The following is a 21,736-nucleotide window of genomic DNA, read 5'->3' on the forward strand; positions in this document are numbered from 1 at the left end:
CATCACAGCGTTCATGAGCCACCTGCTACTTAGAGGTATGTAGAAGAAACATTTAAAGCTGTCTCTATGTCCAAATCTCTGAATTTTTCTGAATCTCTCCAAATCAATTCAGAGGGTTCCGATTTTATTCAAAGAGATTAAAGGGTCCTCTGATTCAGTTCAGATTCAGAGATTCAGCCACTGAATTGGGCTGAATCTCCACCAGATCAAATATGGGACCGAAGCTTTGCACAGCCCTGCTATGCAGCAGTTTAAGACAACCTTTGCAGAGCACCATGATAATGTGCCTGTACTAGCCTGGTATCTCTGCAAGGGACAGCTCTGTGAAGTGTAAACATCCCCATGCTGGCCCCAGGTGAGGCTCTACTCATTATAGAAATCATTATTATACAGGCCCAGCTTATTTTCTAAAGGGGTTGTACATATGTTCTTGACCCAATTACTACAAGGAAGGTCACATGTATCAAGATCATGTTGCAGAGGGAAGAGTCACATGTACCCCGACCCATTTCCCAAAGGACAAGACTGTAGATAACTAGGCAGTTTCCTAGAAAGGAAGATTATATGTATTCAGAAAGGCTGTAGGAATTGAGCCAACTCCTAGAGCATAAGTGTGTATGTGTATATGAATAGTCAGGTAGTTTACAAAATATACCTTACAGCCTGCAGACCTAATTCTGTTCTCATCTGCCTGTGTGTAAATCCCCTGTGAATCTGTTGATCCTGGTGAAGAACTGAATTTACACCAAAAACTAAGAACAGAGCCGGGCCTATAATCCTGATGCATTGAATATATATGTGCAAAATCACTTGCACGCAAATTTGTGCTTCCTCTCTCTCAGTGGCTTATGGACCATTACCTCAGTAGGTCTCAACCTTTTCAGACTCAAGGCATCCCCCAGAAAATGCCACCTCTTAGCTTTGACTCATTTTTTGACTATAGAAAAAGAATGGGGCAAATCTTCTGTTGCAGCGGGCTCCAAAACAAGGGACAGACATTCAAAAAGCCTGAGCCTGAATTGATTCAATCTTTGCAGGTCAGTCTAACCCGCCTAGGTTGAACTGGTTCGAAATTGGACAGACATTCTCTCTTGACTGAGGAATTTCAGACATTTTTCTGCAGTGGCTCAGGCTAGAAGCTGCAGGGTGCTAAAACAGCCCTCCCTTCCCTTCTGCAGGGAGCTGAGCTGAGGGGGGGGCATAGCCAGGCCCCGGCAGGACTTTCTCATTAGGGAGGTCTGCCTACATAGTCCCAGGCTTTCCCTTTCAAGGGGCAGGAGTGTTGCCAGCCCCAAGCTAGCACTCTAAGGCAAGGTGCAGGGAGAGGGGTGTGTTGTGCATGCATGTGTTGATGATACAGAGCTTTTCAGTCTCCCTCCCTGCTTTGTCATATCGTCTACAGCAAACTGACAGGCAAGCAAGCCAGCTGGGGGCTGATAGTGATAATAGTCTTTCTCACCCAATTAGCAAAACAATGGCCTCTCTCCATTACTTCAAACTTCTTAGTTTCATAGTTTCTAGGGTCAGAAGGGACCTGAGCAGATCATCTAGTCCGACCCCCTGCCATGGCAGGAAAGAATACTGGGGTCAAACGACCCCAGCAAGATGTTCATCTAACCTCCTCTTAAAAACCCCCAGGGCAGGAGCCTGCACCACTTCTCTTGGAAGTTGGTTCCAGACCCTAGCCGCCCTGACTGTGAAGTAGCGCCTCCTGATATCTAACCTAAACCTACCCTCTGCCAGCTTGTGACCATTATTCCTGGTCACTCCTGGCAGTGCTCAGGAGAACAGTGACTCCCCCAATGCCTGCTGATCCCCCCTGACTAGTTTATAACAGGCCACAAGATCCCCCCTCAGCCTTCTCTTTTGGAGGCTGAACAGGTTCAGGTCCCGTAGCCTCTCCTCATAGGGCCTGCCCTGTTGTCCCCTGATCATACGAGTGGCCCTCCTCTGGACCCTCTCCATGCCGTCGACATCCCTCTTGAAGTGCGGTGCCCAGAACTGGACGCAATACTCCAACTGCGGCCTGACCAGTGCCGTGTAGAGGGGGAGAATCACCTCTTTGGACCTGCTCAAGATGCATCTGTGGATGCATGACAAGGTGCGGTTGGCCTTCCTAACTGCATCCCCATACTGCCGGCCCATGTTCATCTTGGAGTCAGTGATGACCCCCAGATCCCTTTCTGCCTCCGTGCTGACAAGAGGGGAGTTCCCTAACCTGTAGGTATGGTGCCGGCTGTTCCTCCCGAGGTGCATCACCTTGCACTTGTCTGTGTTGAAACCCATCCTATTCTCATCCGCCCACCCTTGTAACCTGTCTAGGTCTGATTGTAGCCTGTTGCACCCTTCCAGTGTGCCCACGTCCCCCCACATCTTAGTGTCATTAGCAAATTTGAACAGGGTGCTTTAAATTTGAACAGGGTGCTTTTTACCCCCTCATCTAAATCACTGATGAAGATGTTGAACAGTGCGGGCCTGAGGACCGAGCCCTGCGGAACCCCACTGCCCACGTCCTTCCAGGTTGAGAAGGACCCATCCACCACCACCCTCTGGGTGCGGCCCTCCAACCAGTTGGCGACACATTTGACTGTGTGGGTGTCTACACCACAGCCCTCCAGTTTCTTAATGAGAATGGGGTGACAGACAGTGTCAAAAGCCTTCTGGAAGTCCAGGAAGACTATGTCCACTGCTACTCCTGCATCTAATGATCTGGTGATCTGATCGTAAAAGGCCACCAGGTTGGTCTGACAGGACCTGCCACTAATGAACCCGTGTTGGTTGCCCCCAAGCATGCAGTCCCCTGCTGGCCCCTCCTGGATGTGTGCCAGCATAATTTTCTCAAACAGCTTGCCTAGGATCAAGGTAAGACTAACCGGCCTATAGTTTCCCAGGTCCTCCTTCCTGCCTTTTTTGAAGATGGGAACCACGTTGACCCTCTTCCAGTCCTCTGGTACCTCACCAGAGCACCACGAGTGCTTGTAAAGCCATGCCAGGGGACTTGCAATGACCTCGGCTAGTTCCTTTAGAACTCTAGGGTGGAGATCATCCGGGCTGGCTGACTTGAATACGTCCAACCCCTCCAGAAGCTCCCTAACTAAATCCTCGCTAACCCGTGACCCAGGTGTGCCTCCCCCGGGGCCCGAGGGGGGCCCAGCAGGGAGGTGGCTGTTCTGGTCCCTACTTAGGAAGATGGAGGCAAAGAAATCGTTAAACATGTTAGCTTTGCTGTCTGGTGTGACGACCAAATTTCCCAACGGCTTACCTGCCGGCCTGTTGGTTAGCTCCAAACATCCCTAAGCAGGGATGTTCTGTCTGCCTGCCCCAGTGAAATTGGAGAGAGAGACACACACAGAGACACCTCTCAGCATTAGCTAACATACCATACACCTAGGTTCCATGAGGCTGGGGTCCATGCTGTGGGAGATGGGAAGAGGGGAAGTGAGGATTTCCTGCTTGAGCAGTAAGGCAGGGGGAAGCCAGACAGACCCCGCCGAGTCTGAAGTCTCTGCTGGAGCCTTATGAAGCATTAGGTAGCATACCACATGCTGGCTATGGTCTGTGCTATGATAAAGAGGAGGAAGGGAGCCCTGCTTAAGCAGTGAGTAGTGAAGGGGCAGGGGGAGTGGGGCATGAGGAAGCCAACAGACCTTGCTGTGCCTGCAAGTCTCTGCTGGAGCTCTGGCCGGAGAGCAGAGGGGAGACGCCAGCCCAGCCCAGAGAGCATGCTGGGGTGCTAGGAAAGTCTGGTTTATCTTAAACCACCAAGGGGTCTGAGACAGTCATTGCATAGACTGGTTTGAGCCAAATCATTTAAGTTTGATCCCACATTCAATCAGGTTTATTTCAAGCCAGTTTCAGCCATTTTTAAACTGGTTTGTGTGCACTGAGCATCTATTCTGTTACAGGTTTAAACCAGTTTCACTTAAACCAGTTTGTGTATAATGTCTGTCCCTAGCCTGAAAGACCACAACAGGTCAAAATGCTGTATGCTACAGCACCCTGGCTGAGAAGCACTAATTTATGTGCATATGCATTTTAAATAATTTCACATCTTTAAATATTCAAGTCTTAAAACTTCTATCTGTCAAAGCACCTGTGCAATACTGCAGATTACTACACATACAGTGCAAGTACAGGTAATTGAAAATGTGGAATGTACATGTTGTGCATGCAAAATATTTATCAACTCACAGATTTTAAGATAATGATTGTATTCACTAGACACTAAAGACTAATGCCTTGTTAAAACCAACTCCCTGCTAAGCCCCAGACCATCTCTAAGAAACAAGCCCCACTCGCTTATTATTATTCTGTATATTCCCGAAGACTGACAATTAGGTGGAATAGATTACTTAGAACAGGGTTTTTCAACCTTTTTTTAACAAGTGTACCCCTTTTCGGTGCATGGGGGGCGCATGCCTTTGGGTCTGTGTGTGGGGCATGGGCAGGGTGGGTCGGGCTGTTCGGAGGGTGGGGGGGGGCAGGGGAATTGGCCCAGGCTGCACTTGAGGTGAGCAGCAGCAGCACTGGGAGGAGGGCTATGGGGGCTGCAGCCACCCCAAATTTGCCATAGGCCCTCCAACCCCTGCTCCCAGTGCAGCCTGGCCCAACACGCCCTCTGGGAACAGCCTGGCACTGCCTCAGCCCGCAATGGCCCCAGCCCGTCCCATGCAAATCATGGGGCATGGACCCCCCATGCCCTCCCAGGGTGCACTCTGTGGCGGGAGCTGCCTCCTGTCCCCCCACACAAGTTATCCACACCTCTGTCTCATGACCCAGCTCCAGCCCCACTCCCTTCCTCACTGGGCTGCACATAGCAGTGGGAGCTGACCCCCATGTGGCTCAGTCCCATGCCCCACCCCAGCTGGGCAACCCCTTTTCCTGCTCCACTCCCTCCCCCTCCCCTTCTTCCTGCCCCTCTCCCTCCTCCCACAACAAACATACCCGCCAGACCCAGCTGCTCTCCACGTGGCCAGGCTGTATCCTGGCCACCTGCATGATGCACTGCAGCTGCGCACATGCATGTGGAGTTTCACGTACCTCCTATGGCCTTTTTAAATACCCCTAGGGGTACACATACCCTCGACTGACGACCACTGGCTTAGAGTACTGGTTTTCAACCTTTGGGACATGGGCTCCTGGGGGTCCACAGCCTATGTCTAAGGGGTCTGCAAAAATGAGTATGATCAATCAAAGTATGTGGATACCCACACTTACAATTCAAAGGGGTCTGGACCTCCATCTGAAATTTCCAAAGGGCTCCACACCTCCATTCAACATTTTTTAGGGTCTGCAAATGAAAAAAGGTTGGAAATCACTGGCTTAGAGAGGTTCTGGGACAGGGTGGACACAGCCTAAGTGGATGATGACCTCGGAAAGCTAGGACAAGGTGGTCCTACTGACAGCCATGCAGCCTGTGAGCAGTTAACATGCAGCCCACAGGCTCCCACCTGGCTGTCCTCTGTGCAGTGTGCATGGCAGGCTGGGGTCAGAGGCAGATGAAAGTTTATTGGGGCTCTCGGCAAACACAAAATTGGAGGCTCCCTCCTCTCTTGCTGTTGCCAAAGAGGTAGCACAGGGTGAACTCAGTTCCGCCTCTTCTCCCTGCTCCCTGCTCCTCCTCCCCCTCACCACAGCCAGAGCAGAGCCCAGTGGGTCGAGAAATGTGGATGTGGGATACCCACTGTGGGCTCAGGGCTCTCCACTCTGCAGCCTTCGCCCTGGGGGCACTCTCACTCCCTATCATGCACACAGAGACACAAACACAGTCTCTCTTCCTACCATGAACAGACACACACACACATACACTCTCACTCCCTGCCATGCACATGGACACACACACACACACACACACACACACACACACACTCACACTCATGAATTCTCACTCATTCTCTGCACATGGACACACAGATGCAAACACATTCTTCCAGCCATGAACACACACACCTTCCCCTCACAGGACCTCCCCCACTCCTTCCTATACAATCCCTCCAAGGATGCTTCTCCTCCCTACTGAACCACACCCCCAACCCTGAGGCTTCTGTAGGTATGGCAGGGAGCACAGATTGGGGCACAGGGGCATGGCAGCAGGCACGGGGGCAGTGCTGGCACAGTGGGCACTCACTTTGGTGAGTGTGGCTGGGCCATGCCTGAGCATGCTATACTTGGTGAACTTCTGGTAGTGCAGCACCATGAACTGGCCATGCCCCAATCAGGACCCCTTGCAGGCTAGACTGCTGCCCACCTGCAAGTGGATACCTGCCATTTCCAAGGTAACCCAGGCATAGGAGTAGAGGGGGACCCAGGTATCCAGGGACTCCTGATTGGCAGGAGACCCTGGACCCGGGCACTGCTGGCTGGTGCATTAATCTGCCTATGGGTCAGCTGCCCTTGCTGCAGGTGGGCTGCCCACGAGCCTTGTGTGGTTAGGAGCAGGGAGCTTCATCTGTGGCAGGGGAGAAGCTTAGTTGTGCATATGGCAGGGGGGAGCTGGGCTGCATGAACTATTGGAAGGGTCTCACAGGGGGTGGCCCCTGCAGCATGCAGCCCCCATGGCATGTGGTCCAGAGATTAGACAGCCCTGAGCTAAGACCTAGCCTACATTTGTACTGAATCAAATTGGACAGAGGAAAATAGTGATGCCCAGTTGAATCTATATTATCCACACCTGCATTTTATATTGATCAGGGGCTCCCAAACTTTGGTATGCATATACCTGGGGGTACACAAAATATCTCTGGGGAATACACCAGAGAAAGTGGTGGGTTTAATTCGCATTATAATAATTGGCATTTAAGGGGTTAAACTACAAAACATATGCTGGTAAGGGTACATGGGCATGATGCCAGGTGGAGTATCTTTTTCCCATTCTCCATTGCTCCCCGCTTGGTGAACCTCCAAAGGATCCAGGGATCAGAAACAGAAAGAGTGATGACGGGAACCCGCTAGATTTGCACAGTTGCAGAAGTGGCAGCTTTGCAGCTAACATCTCAGACAGATTGCTACTGTGAGTGCTGAGGGATTAACTGCAAAATCCAGATTTACAAATAGCTCCCACACACCTGGTAATGATGTCTCTTACATAAACAGATCTTTCACCTAGTAAACAACAGTAGGGTACTAACCAGAGAAACATTACATGCACAAGACAAACCTATGGGTACAGGCCTTTTTAGTCAGGGTCTCTGTGCTTCCGGTGCATTTTGTACCTGATATTTGAACAGTGGGAATGATTATTGGAAAAAGCACTTCCTATAATACCTGCCTCATTGCTACAGACCCTGGAGCTGCAGAATTGCTATAGCCAATTCCTTATACAATTGCAGAGGTTTGTTTTGAAGAGAGCATGTTACAAAACAAAGCCAGGCTCCAAACCTGCAAGGATGGAAAACCTAGATTTATTTTCCTCCTCGTGACCATCAGCAGACACTGTTTTCACACAGATCCTGTCAAAAGGGACAAACAACAGGGCAAGTTGTGCAATTTTCAGAGTATTCCTTCTATCTTTCCTCTCAGTTGCCTGAAACCCTTTTGCTTTTATAAACAGATAACAACATGTGACAATCTATTCGCAAACAGGGTCGGGTGGCTGAAGAGGGGCAGAACCTGGGCTGCATTTCATAACAAAATGCTGTTTTTGCTTGTCAAATAACAGAAGAGGGAGGGAGAAAGCTGTTTTCCTCTTTGCAAAAGTGTCACTGCTCCTGTAAGTTTTATGTAAAAGCACTTTGTACCAAGGAAGGAGACACTGCTCTTGGAAGGAACTGTTGTTGCCATTCTCTAATTGACAGGGTATTTTCCTAGCATGGCTTTCTCACACTCCACCCCCCTCCCCACCCCTTTAATTTGGCTGCACAGTTTTGCCTGCAGCTTGTTGGCTGCAGCCCAGTGGGAGCACATTTAAGAGAGCACACGAGTGAAACGGTCAATCTCCTTTATGCAAACAGATGCATTCAGCTCAGAGTCTTTTCCAGACTTGTAGAGACCTTTAAAAAGTGCAAATATGATTTCCAGAATTCTTCCGTGGAGGACAAATATTGAAAGTAATGTGCTTGCACGATAAATAACCATCGTGTCAGAGGGTTTGTATTTGATCTGCTGTACCAGTAACACAGCGTTCTGCCAGAAGCGGTAGAGAATGCATTGCGTGTGTTCTGAGGATAGCAGGAGCCAGTCAGAAGGGGGAAAAAGGCCGCAAGCCTTGTCTTTTATCATTTGCTTATAGGAAAGAAAACAGAGTGCCACCTTTCACACAGACTCAAAATCTGGGTGCAGCTTGCATGAAAAGAAAGGAGAAGAGGCTTTCATAGTTTCATAGTTGCTGGGGTTGGAAGGGACCTTACAGATCATCGGGTCCAGCCCCCATGCACTAGGGCAGGAAAGACCACTGGAATCAGATGACCGCAGCAAGCTTTCTTTCATTTTTCTTTAGTCTCTGAGGTACCTTCATGGCTAGTGCACCAGAGAGACTACTTAGGCAAGCAGAAGGCTCCATTAGCCAAGAGGCTTAACGAAACCCCCTGGCTAAGTAGACATTTAGTGAGATTAAATAGGATTCAAAATGCCCGACCAATTTAAACTCAGCTTGTCCCAGTGCCAACCTTACAATTACAGAAGCAGTCTAACCCTGTAACTGTGCAGAAGTTCCATGCGCACAAACTGGTCTAAAAATTGCAGAACCCGATATAAGATAAACCTGCATCTATGTAGTAGCAAGCTCATGAATGACGGGTGCCTCCCAAGACTGGAGGGCCACCAGGGCAGCGAGCAGGGACCACCTGTAGACGCCAGTGGTGGTGTCAGTGATGGGGGACGGGTGGCAGGCAGCAAGCGGGGACTGCTCACAGACACCGCCAGCTGCATTGGCGGCGAGAGTGGGGTGGGTGCAAGTGGCAACCACCCACAGAAGCTGCCGGTGGCCAGTCTCGGGGGGGAACCACATGCCCTCCCTTACCTTCCCTATGCATCACCTATGATCAAGCTCATTCAGTTTACATCAAAGAGGTGTGTGGAACTTCTGTACACTTTCCCCAAGCAGCCCCAGGGCTGGGAAAACCCAGCCAAGTAAGTCATAGTGTGGGGAAGGGTAAGATGGGGGGAGGTGTAAGTTCACGGGCGGGACCCCACTCCACTTCATCCCAGCCCACCCCATCCATGGATCACGACTGTCCCCCCACTCTTTGCAGGTTGCACTTGTCCCCCTTATCTTACCTGCGGGATGTACCTGCCCCGCTTTTCCCACCAGCAGAATGTGCCTACCCTCCCCACCCCACCCACAGGTTACAGCCACCACCTTACTGACCCTTTGCGGGTTGTGCCTGTCCCCTCACCCCACCCACAGGTTGCGCCTCCCCACATCCCATGGCAGATCCCCAATTACCTCCAAGCTGCTGAACCCTCAACCCACTTGCTAGCCTCCCATCCTGACTTACCTGATTTCAGACAGCCATTTTGAATTGATTTAACCTCCCCCAAATGTTTGTACTTGGCCCCTATGAGGAAATGAGAAGACCAGGTAGCAGGAGACACTGCCCTCTGTATCTGACAGTTTTGGGCACCATGTCCCATATAGAAGGCATAAGCTTTTCACAGTGAATTGTTACCCGTCATCACCGTCTCCTCCTCCCCTTTACCACCTCACTTCCCCTCCCCTGCCATGTGTGAACCACATTGCCAGAGGATCATCTGTGGCCAGCAAAGAAAGGGCTGTATTTGGTTCAAAGAAGCCACTAATAGACAGGGCAGGGCTTGATTCAGATTTCATATGCACCGGGTTTTCACTGACATAACTCTTGATTTCAAGAGTCATTCCTGATTTGCAGCAACAGAAGTGAAAGCTGGCATACGTATGACAGTAATTCAGTGCTGAGTCTGGGGTTTCCTATTTTTAAATTATTATTGCTGAATGGCAGAATGGTTTCTTGTGTTGGTTCTTTGAGCCTAGAGACCCACCTTCAACCCCAAATAAATCACAGGTGACAGTGTGTGATTTATTTAAGTACAAACTCACCACGCAGTTGAGGACAACTAGGCACAAGTCCCATCTCTACTTATGAAGATCCTAGGAGCAGAAGAGTTGCCTCAGAGGGCAGAGGTCCACTGACAAAGCTGGCACAGGTATCAGAAACCAATGTTACCCTCTCACTTCTGCGAATACTAAGGGTATGTGTTCATGCCACAGTGCAGCTTCATGCAGAGATGTACCAACCTAGTTGAGGACACAATGGCTTGTATATTGAAGTCTAGTCAGTGCAGGACAGTGCATAGCCAACTGGTGCCACTTTAGTCAGTGGGGTACGTGCCCCCCCCCACACACAACCAGTCCCACCAACCAGGGAGGGGTCCCCTCCATGGCCAATCCCACCAACCAGCCACTTACCAAGTTTTGGCAAGCTGTTGAGGGCTGCATGGGTAGCCCCACCCCTTAACAGGGGCCCCACCCCATGGTCACCATCTTGCAACCTGAAGTCCCACCCCCAACCCCTGACCTTTGCTACTCCAAGTCCATCCCCTTGCCCTCAGAAGTACTCCTTTCAGCAAGAAGTTTTGCCATCTTAGAACCAGAAAAATACCAATTATATTCTAAAAAGTGAACATCTACAACATTCATTAATTTCATTTTAAAAAAATAGTTTTGTCCTGATTTACATGTGTTTGTGTGGTGTACATAGAGGTGATTGCACAAAAATGAAGTCTTACTTTTGTATATTGTGTGGGGTGGGTATGTGGGGTGTGGGTTGGTGGAGGGCTTGTGGGGGGATGGTGGCTGGGGCTTGTGTATACCAGTGCGAGGGGAGGGGTGGGTGCATGTGTATGGTGGGGTATGCATGCGGGACTCATCCTATGAACACACATATACACTTTGCCCTTAAGCCTGCATACACACTCTGTCCCTGTGCCCACCCACCCACCCACGCATACATACACACACACACACCCCCATACCAGTGTGGTCCCATGCTCCACAGTCCAGTGATGCAGCTGGGTGCCACATGGTGCTGGAGCAGGGTGGGGGCAAGACAGCAAGGAACTGGCTGGGCTGCTCAAGCCTGCTGAGGGCTCCCTCTGCATCCTACTGCCCCTAGCTCCTGTCAGCTTTGACAGGCTGCCAGGAGCAAATAAATATTAATTTCCTACATTTTTAGGGGCCCTGCGGTACAGAAAGAATAGCCTGATGGGCTGACTGTGGCCCGCAGGCCATATTTTGCCTGCCCCTGGCCTTGGCTATGCTTCTTAGCAGACCTAAGGGAACAGTGCTGCACTAATACAAGTATCCAGGCTTCTGGTTTCAGAGCAATCACAATCACGGTGCTGTCCTGTCCTGTGTAACCCAAAGGCTACATCATGCTCCCTCCAGTGCACGGCATAAGCAAATCTGCTGCAGAGAGTGAAGAGAAGACTTCCATCCCCCACAAGGTCACAGAGCTGCTTTTCAGCCATTACTGGGACAGAAGGGAGGCTGGAAAGTTTGTCCTGTGGATTTGCGTAGTCATGCTTTTATGGCATTTAAGTAAACTCTGCCCTTTTCTTATTTGGACTATCTCTCCTGGCTGAAACCATATCCCCTGCTTACAGCTGCTGTTTCTAATACAAACTCTCCAGATTTGAATAGGGAGTTTGGGGCCACATTGTTCTGTCCTATATTAGAATTATTTTTTGAGACTATTTTCTCCTTATGACCCTTGTTATATCCCGGAGAACAATATTGTCTGATAAATTAATGCAAAATCTTCATTCACTCTCTCTTTTTTTCTCTTCTCCCTTTACATTTTCATCTCATGGGCCTACAAATCTGTTAACCCCTATCTCCTCTGATCATCCCTGCCACACATTTGCATGTTCACCGACCTACATTTTGCATATTGGCTTAAGATTCTATTCCAATCTGGAGAAAAGACTAACACCAACAGGCTCTGCTTATGTCTGAAGAAGGATGCCTGTGCCCAAAAGCTTGCAAAGAACAGTTTTTCCAACTATTCAGTTGGTCTAATAAAAGATATCAAACTAACCCTAATAACCTTGTCTGCAGCATATCCAAGCATGTTCCTATACTGGAATCCCACAGTAGAGCATCAAAGTGCCTCCCTCCAAAAGTTATTGCCAATAAAAGGAACACTCTTTTTCTTCTCTGTTAGCAATTGCAGTGATGCATTACACTCACACTGTCAGGATCTTACGTGCCCTGTTCGTATGCATTTGACTAAACTGCACATGCATGTTCTACCGAGAATTTACAAGCTGGGTTTGTAGTTACGCACATATATATTTACTTTAGCACATTTGTTCATTCAGGCCCACCATGGCAAACACGACCTATCGTGACCTGAAGTTTTGATTTGCCTTTGATGACCCAATTCTTTGCTGCTGCATCTCTTTTGTCATCATTTATACCTGTGCACAAAAGGGAATGCCAGCAGAGCAGGATGTTCCCAACTTTGCAAAAGGCTGCACAACTGCAAGATAATGCAGATTAGGCCAGACATGTATAGACTGTAACCAGCTGTGGGCCAACCTATGAACCTTTTGGATTAAGAGTACCATAGAGATACAGTGGTATCTGAAAAATGCACTCTATTTTGGCTAAAGCAAGGTTAGGAGCAGCTTACCTGACCTTTGACATGGTATACATATCTTTGATAGCATCTGATGAAATAGTTGTTGCCTATGAAAACTCATGTCTCTGAACCAGTTAGTCTCCAAGGTACCACCTTGCCCTACCTTCTGCATGACATTATATATATACACACATATACATATACATATACATATACATATACATATATATACACACACACATATGCATATATACATATACAGATATATACATACACACACACACACACACACACACACACATATGGAAAACATGCAGCATCTTCTTGCACAAGCTGTGCAAGCAAGGTCTTCCTTGCCTATGGGGCAGATGCACTGGCTGCTCTATCACCTTTCAAAAACATACTTAAATATACATGCTTTGAGTTAAAACAATGATCTGTTCCTCACTAGCCACAAAAACGTGCCTTAGGAAGAAACTCTGGGACCTCATACAGTAATTAGTCACATTACTGTTTATCAGATTTCTCAGAGCACATGCTGTACACATAAAGAATGCTAAACAGCCTCAGTAAATACTCAGGTGCCAGCTGGAGAGACCCTAGAATGGTTCCATAAAGAAAAATTAGCCTTTCCCCACTGCCCCACAAAAAAGAGTCTGCTACTGATTTGTTGTTTTACCTACAGAGAAAGGGTTTGTACTGGTAAGCAACATATCCCAAGCTGTGGATGGGCAGCCTCCACCCAATATTTACCTTCCTGCCCTTGAGGAAACTCACCTGCCAAGAGGTTCCATTACTTACAAGGTTTTCCCCGGGAACTAAGAAGTTGTACTGTACAATGTGTATTTTCCTCAAGACAGATCCACATGCGACTTCCATGTGACAGGTTTAGTGTCAAATATTACATTATTAGAGTCATTCTCTTTCTGTTACATTACTCCTTTTTGCCACAGGAACAGCTAGAAGCAGATAATGAAATGTATTAAGAAAGAGTCTGTTTTGCCCTGCATCTAATAATTCACAGAGTGAATTATGCAAACACGTTAAAAGAATAGGTCCCAAACCATTGAACAGGATGCAGGGATGGCTTTGATTATGTAATCACTTCTTACTAGCAGTCAATGTGTCATATTAGCATCCCCAGGACCCTGGCATGGAGAGGTACATAGTTATATGGATTGGATAGATTCAAGGCTTGCTTTCTCAGTGACTATGTATAGAAGCTTCCAGCTTTGGGAAGAGAGAGCTCCTCCTCAACCCATCCTTTGACTTATTTTCATCTCTGGAGAGAGCCACGAAAAACAAATCTATAGGTAACCAGGAGCTTCACAGTGGTCTCTTAGACCTTCATAGAATCAGCAGAGAGAGTATTCAAGTCTTTGGGCTCCATAGTCAAATGATTAGCAGGTATGCCCTCTGACATGTACTTGAGTGCCCTCATTTTGTCAAATAACTTCAGTGCACACTGCCCCCTTTCCACCTCCCAAGCCATTTCACTACTGGAAGATTATTTTCAGAACGGACCGCTCTTTTCAAATTCCATGGGTGCTGCATACATTTGGTGGATCAGCATTATTGCAGAATTCCAGCCTGTGCCTGCCTGCGGTCCCTCCCAACCAAATGATAGGGCAGAGCGGCACCTTAAAGACTAACTGGTTCAGAGGGACACAAGCTTTTGTAGGCAACAACTTACTTTATCATATCTTAGGAATGACACCGCCCTGACCTACCTTCTGCCTGACTTCAGACTAATAGAGCTACCCACCTCTGTCCTGACCAAATGGAAATGGAGAAGTTGTTCAGATTTCAAATCCTCTCTTAGCATGGACTAATCTACTTCTTTCGGACTCATATTTCACTAGTGTTCCTAATAACCCAGAGAAGCTAAAGGATTTTAGAACACATCATGTGGAATGCTGAATGCTTCCTATGTCGGCAATCCCTCATGGTTGAGGAAAATTGCCTTCCACAATTACTTTATCTGTGGGTCCAAAGATGGCTGATGAGGCCAAGACTCTGCTGCAACTCAGGCACATGTTTCCATGTGGGGTGGCTGGTTCTGGATTCTTGATTCATGCTGTTTCTGCCACTCCCACTTTTCTATTTTCTATTGCTTGTTCATCAAAGTTTCAAAGTACTGGGATCTTTCCAGCAGATTCATCCCCCTTTTGGGGATGGTCCTTTGCGATAGTCTCCCATGAGTTTATGTTGATATTACATTTTTTCAAGTTAACCTTGAAGATGTCCTTGAAGTGTTTTATCTGTCTTCCTCTTGAACATATACCTTAACTGAGCTGAAAGAATAAAACTTGTTTTGGGAGTCTGGAATTGGATTTGTGGGTGCTGTGACTGGTCCAGTGAAGTTAATGTTGAATAATCATCACCTTGATACTCGTGGTGTTTGCTTTCAAGAAGATGCTAATGGTGGTGCATCTGTCTTCCCACTGCTTATCGGTTCAGTCTATGCAGCTTAGACTAACCTGCAAAGATTGAATTGATTCAGCCTCAGCTTTTTAACTGTCTGTACTTAACCCGCATCTCAGCTCTGTACAGTAAGGTGGAGATCATGACTCCCTGATAAACCATGAGCTTGGTTTTGGATCTGATGTTGCAATCTTCATACACCTGGTTGCTCAGGCACTTGCACTTTTAAGGCAAGGTTGGATTTGTTTGTCAATGTCAGCCTTGTGCAAGAGATGGCTTCTGAGGTACGGGAAATACTCAGTGTTCTCCAGAGTTTCACCATAAATCTGTATTACTGGAGCTGGGAGATGCTCAATTAGAGCTTGTTCATCTTCTGAAGCTTCATCTTCTGAAAGTTAAGTGTCAGTCACATTTTCTTGTATGCCTCAGTAAAGACATTGATGATTGCCTGAAGGTCGGCTTCCAAGCGAGCATGCACTTGGAATCATCAGTGTACTGGAGCTCAATGATTGAGGGTGGGAACCATGGGGTGGTCTTGTTTTTGACTTGGAGTCAGCTAAGATTAAACAGCTTACCATCCATTTGTTAGTTTAGCTCCTCCTACACAATGCCTTCAAGTCTCATGGCAGGTCCCTAACATCTTCCAGGTTTAGGCACTATGGAGTATATCAGTAGGATCAAAGAGAGTAGAAATGTATTAATAATGTTTGATAAAACACATTCAAGACAATAAACTCTCTATCAGTTTCTTACATCAACACTGTTCAGAGGCCCTGCTGTAATATCCGTACAGGACATTAAGCTGCAACCTGTACTCTTGACAGAGGAGTACTTACACATGAAATCCCCTTTTCTACTTCACCAGGGCTATTCGTATGACCAAGAGCTACTGATAAGGAGAATTACTGTGGTTTTTCATGCTTCTGATCTCAGCTGATACTAGATAACTAAAACAGAACAACTGCGAAGCTACAAAGTTTGTTTCTTTAAAATCCCCAGTTGTAACAACTTACAAAGGTTACTTTTTTTCCAGTTTGAAAAGTTAGTTGTTTCATGCCTGTAGAGTCTGGCTCTTGACATAAGAAGTGAACAGGACTTTGTGAAAAAAGCATGCCACAGCACAATCTGATTTAAAAAAAAAAAAGCAGCCATGTAACTTAAGCAAATTCTGTCCACTCTGTATATTAATTTAAAATATATGCAATCAGGTACAGTTCATTTGTGATTCATATAGTCATAATCACCAGATAACAAAATGCAGTTATCCATGGACTATCTGTAAGTGGATGTATGATAAAAGTCCAATTGCATTTATGCTAATCAAAGAATCAGGTGCTCATTTTGTGTATAGTGGCATCCTTCCCTATAAAGCATACTTTGGAAAAATACTTTATGTAATGCACTGTACTATATGCACTTTTCAAAATGTTGTACACTGTATAATGTCCTGTATCTCATTCAGAACTCTATGCAATTGCTGTTCGCACATCTTAGGCAAGACTTTCAATAGCAACTGAAAGCACTGCATAACTCTGGTAACTGAGAGATGGGAAGAAAGAAATATGCCATAGTTGTAACTGAGGCTAGATGCTATCTGTCTAAACTTTACTTGGGTCAAGAACTTGCTTTGCATGCAGTTGACTATAGTACACAATGTGCCCAATTTTTATTGCACAAAAAGAAAACAGTCAATGGTCAGAAAAGAAAATAGGTCCAATCCTGAAGGCAGTCAGCACACAGAAACCAGCACACTGGTCTCAGTGAACTTTGGTCACCTGTCACAGAGCCCTGGGAGGAGTATTCACAGTGTCATGCATCACATTTCCTGGCAGCCACAGCTTACAAGAATTATAAACCGTGTACCCATGACTAGTAATGTATCAGCATATGAAGCTGGTGACCACTCCTATGGCAGACTCCACACTGAGGCCTGGTCCACATTCCCACCTACCCTGTGGCAGTCAACCTTTCTGACCACAAGGCATCTGCCACCAGCCAACTAGTGACAGAAGGCACATACAGACACACCCAGGCCTTCTGCCCATGCCCCTGCTGGCACAGCTGATGAAGTTCAGCTGTACAGATCCTGCAGTAGCCTGGCAGAGACATTAGAAGCATGTGTGTGTCCTGGCAGCAGCTTCCTAATGCAGCTGCTGTCTGGCAGCAGAAGCCCCTCAGTGTAAACAGGGCCCTAGTAACTCATAGTTTCATAGGTGGTAGTGTCGGAAGGGACCTAAGCAGATCATCAAGTCTGACCCCCTGCCATGGCAGGAAAGAGTACTGGAGTCAAACGACCCTGGCAAGGTGTACATCTAGCCTCTTCTTAAAGACCTCCAGGGTAGGAGCCAGCACCAGTTCACTTGGAAGTTGGTTCCAGATCCTAGCCGCCCTCACAGTGAAATAGCACCTTCTGATGTCTAGTCTGAATCTACCCTCTGCCAGCTTGTGATCATTATTCCTGGTCACTCCTGGCAGTGCTCGGGGGAACTGAGACTCCCCCAATGCCTGCTGGTCCCCTCTGACTAGTTTGTAAAAGGTCACTAGATCCCCCCTCAGCCTTCTCTTCTGGAGGCTGAACAGGTTCAGGTCCTGTAGCCTTTCTTCGTAGGGCCTGCCCTGCTGCCCCCTGATCATGCAAGTGGCCCTCCTCTGGACCCTCTCCATGTTGTCCACATCCCTCTTGAAGTGCAGCGCCCAGAACTGGACGCAATACTCCAGCTGCGGCCTGACCAGTGTCACATAGAGGGGGAGGATCACCGCCTTGGACCTGCTCAAGATGCATCTGTGGATGCATGACAAGGTATGGTTGACAGCTTCCTGACCGTGTCCCCACACTGTCAGCCCATGTTCATTTTGGCATCAATGATGACTCCAAGATCTTTTTCTGCCTCTGCATTGACGAGAAGGGAGTTCCTCAGCCTGTAGGTATGGTGCTGGTTCTTCCTCCCCAGGTGTATCACCTTGCACTTGTCAGTGTTGAATCCCATCCTATTCTCATCCCCCCACCCCTGTAACCTGTCTAGGTCCAATTGTAGCCTATTCCTCCCTTCTAGCATGCCCACATCCCCCCACATCTTAGTGTCATCTGTGGATTTGAACAAGGTGCTTTTTACCTCCTCATCCAAGTCACTGATGAAAATGTTGAACACTGCGGGCCCAAGGACTGAGCCCTGCAGAACCCCACTGCCCACATCCCTCCAGGTCAAAAATGACCCGTCCACCACCACTCTCTGGGTGCGGCCCTCCAGCCAGTTGGCGACCCATTTAACTGTGTAAGTATCGACACAACAGTCCCCTAGTTTTTTAATGAGAATGGGGTGAGAGACAGTGTCAGAGGCCTTCCTAAAGTCCAGAAAGACTATGTCTACTGATACCCCTGCATCTAATGATTTGGTGACCTGGTCATAGAAGGCCACCGGGTTGGTCTGAGAGAACCTGCCCCTAATGAACCCCTGTTAGTTGCCCCTAAGCATAACCTCCCCTGCTGGCCCCTTCCCAGCTCACCTGCTCCACTATGGCATTGGGACCTGCAAAGAACAGAAAACACTACCTAGTCCCCTGGAAAGAGACAGCTTGCCAGGGGGAGATAACCTACGACCTGATCTGATCCACTAGCAGGGGCAGAATGTAAAACAATTAATGGCCTAATGCCCACTTCAGCATCCTGGGGATGCACAGATCTGAAGAAAACCCCTGACGGTATTAGTATAGAAGTGGAACTAGTAGTGTCATGAACAGGGATCCTGGTTTTCTCTGATAAAAAATCCCTGATTTTCAGGTTTAGAAAAGTAACTCAAGATCCACATTTTTCCATGAATAAAATGAAAAACCAGTAACACACACACTCATAAGTAACCCAAAATGCACATTTTTCTGTGATTCAAATGAAATACCACTAATATCTATATAAGATAGATAGATAGATAGATAGATAGACAGAGGCATTTCATTTGAATCACAGAAAAAAATATAGATATAGATATTAGTGGTGTTTCATTTCAATCACAGAAAAATCTGCATTTTGGGTTACTTTTTTCATCTGAAAATTGGGGGGTGGGGGTTATCAGAGAAAACCAGGATCCCTGGTCATGAACGTGTGTCCTTTATACAGCTTAGTAAATACCTTAAACAGAATTCTACAAGGATGCACTTGCATAAGGAAATGAATTCTCTCGGGCTGCATCTATGACCCTTTTGCATTCACTTTCCCTGAATATTCCAGCAATACTAGTTTACTGAGAGGCAATTTACACAATTTGTCCAGAAAATGTATACAAGATTAAACAAAAGCAAATTCTGAATGTATAAACATAAGCCTGATATTAAGCTCGTCTAAAAAGAGAATAAAGACCAACCTACTTGAGCCATGTGTCTAATCAGAACTAACATACAAAGCTTTGAATTCAAATTTTCAATAACTGATTCAGCACAAGTGTATGTTGTTCTTTACAGAATATAGGACATGGACAAATGATACATGTACTGATGTAAATTACCCCAGTATCAGGGACAGACAAGAGGCAGATACTACTGCGCTTCACTAATAAGTGGTAGAGAAGCAGGTAATAGTCCATTTGCCTTTAGCAGCCAGCCAGTCCAGGATGGAAGTGGACAGATGACACCTAAATCAGTGTAACTTAGACTAATGGAGTATCACCTCTAACACCAGTGGAATGATAGTTATACTAGTGCAAATATGGTATGTGTCTTGGGAAGATGGGTCTTGAACTTGCAAAGGTCTTAAGCCTACATACAACTGTATATATGCTTAAAATTATACGCTACAAGCAGTCCCATTGGTTAGGGATAATGAATCTTTGTACAAGTACTGGGCTCTATCCATGCACAAATAAAGTAGGATCATTGGGTCCCAATTCTGTACATACCTTACCCATGTGGAAAAACACTCACTAAAATGATTTTTCATGTGTCAAATAAAGCATATGGCATTTGCAGATTCATGGCCTAACAATTATACATTTTTACCTACGTAAAGCGGTAACAATTTTGTTCCTTCACTACACCACTTTAAACCATTTCAAGTTTGATCAAATGCTACAAACACATATGCCTAAACATTATATACAAGAATGTGAAAAATCTTGACTGCTCACCTCACAGAAGTGTCTAGTTAAATATAACAGTGATACAAGTACCTTTATGAGTAAAATGTTACATGTATAGCAAATAGACCTGGGCAAATTTTGTTCAGTGAATAGCTTCCTGTGGGGTGGAGGGGAATGTGGTTTCAGATGAACTGAAATTATTCAAAATTTGGGTCAGGAGTCCTGAATAGTTTTGACTGGAAAAAAATTGTGGGGCCAGGCCAGGGCAGTGGGAGGGGTTAGGGTACTTGCTTTCCACATCCTGTTCCAACAAATATTTAAGTATTTCTTGAAAAGTGAAACACCTTCAACTGAACAGATTGCGTGGGTCTCATCTCAGGATATGTTCCAGCACGGTGGTTAGAATATGCACCTTGGAGAGAGAATATGAGAGTTCAGATCACCTGAAGAGGAGGAGGCTGATCTTTGGTCTCCTCTCATCCTTGGGTGACTGCCCTAACCACTGGACTTTTGGGTAAAGAGGGACAACTCTTCCACCTCATTAGTGTTGTGAATGGAGCTTTTATGGCAGAAAGTACCCCACACAGAAACCTTTTTTTTCCTTTTGTCTGAAATATTTTCCAGGTTTTCATTCTGGCACAAAAAACCAAGAAAGAAAGAAAATCATTCCAGTTTGGCTCAAACTGCATTTTTTTCAAACTGCAGCTAGACCAACAAAAAAAAAAATCAATTATTCACACACACACTCCTGGCAAATACTCTCTGGGAGTTTGAAAATTAGCAATAAAAACCATCCCTTAACTGTTTACTGTATAGTCAGTTATCTCCAATTATTTACTCATAAAGTATATGACTCGCTTGGTTTTTTCTATATTCCTACACAAATGCTGCAATTCAGGTAGCTGAAGTCCTCACTGCTGCTAATCCTCAAAAGTAGGGAAATAAACAATTATGTCTCTACAAACCAAAATCATGAACAGCCATTTATCTCACATATTTACTTGTAAAATACATGACTCAGTAATTATTAATTATTTCTATTGCAATTAAACTATGACGCCCAGGTCTCCTTTTTTTTCTAATTAGACTTGGCCCTTCCAGGCCTCTTTCATACTAGTACCCCTCTTCCTACCCACCCTTTTTAGCAGGTGCCCACTGAGCCAACTGATTGAGCCTGATTTGCAAGCTGTGAGTTTCTTCCTCTTTCTGCCCTCTGTCATCACTGTACAAGAACCACCCTAATTCAAACAGCAGGGCAGGATGCTGCCTGAGGCTCAATCCTATTAAAGGCTCTAATGACCTTCTGAGACATCAAGGTTTCAATTTACTTCAGTAATCATGCAAGAGTGAACCAATATATGAAAAGATAGGCCTAGCTATGGACGTGATCCACTATAGTCACTGTGAATTTCTCCATTACCTTCAATGGGAGTTGCAGGCCCTGAGACACTAATCCAAGAGGATGCTCAATGTAGATTTGGAAGTATCTCTGGCATCCCCGCACTCCATGTTCCACCCTACAGCAAGTGCCTATCTAAAAGATAGTGAGCAAGGGCAATTCGTGTAAAGTGAATTTTCTGCACTACGCTGCTTGCTGGCTCTCTGCAATGAATTTGTCCCGACCAAGGGTTTGCTATGATAAAGGAAGCATTTGGCTATAGAGCTAATACCCCTAAATGTACAAGCCAG

Source organism: Crocodylus siamensis, chromosome 3 (assembly GCF_052110815.1).
Source record: "Crocodylus siamensis isolate JL-2025a chromosome 3, ASM5211081v1, whole genome shotgun sequence".
Classification (NCBI taxonomy): Eukaryota; Metazoa; Chordata; order Crocodylia; family Crocodylidae; genus Crocodylus; species Crocodylus siamensis.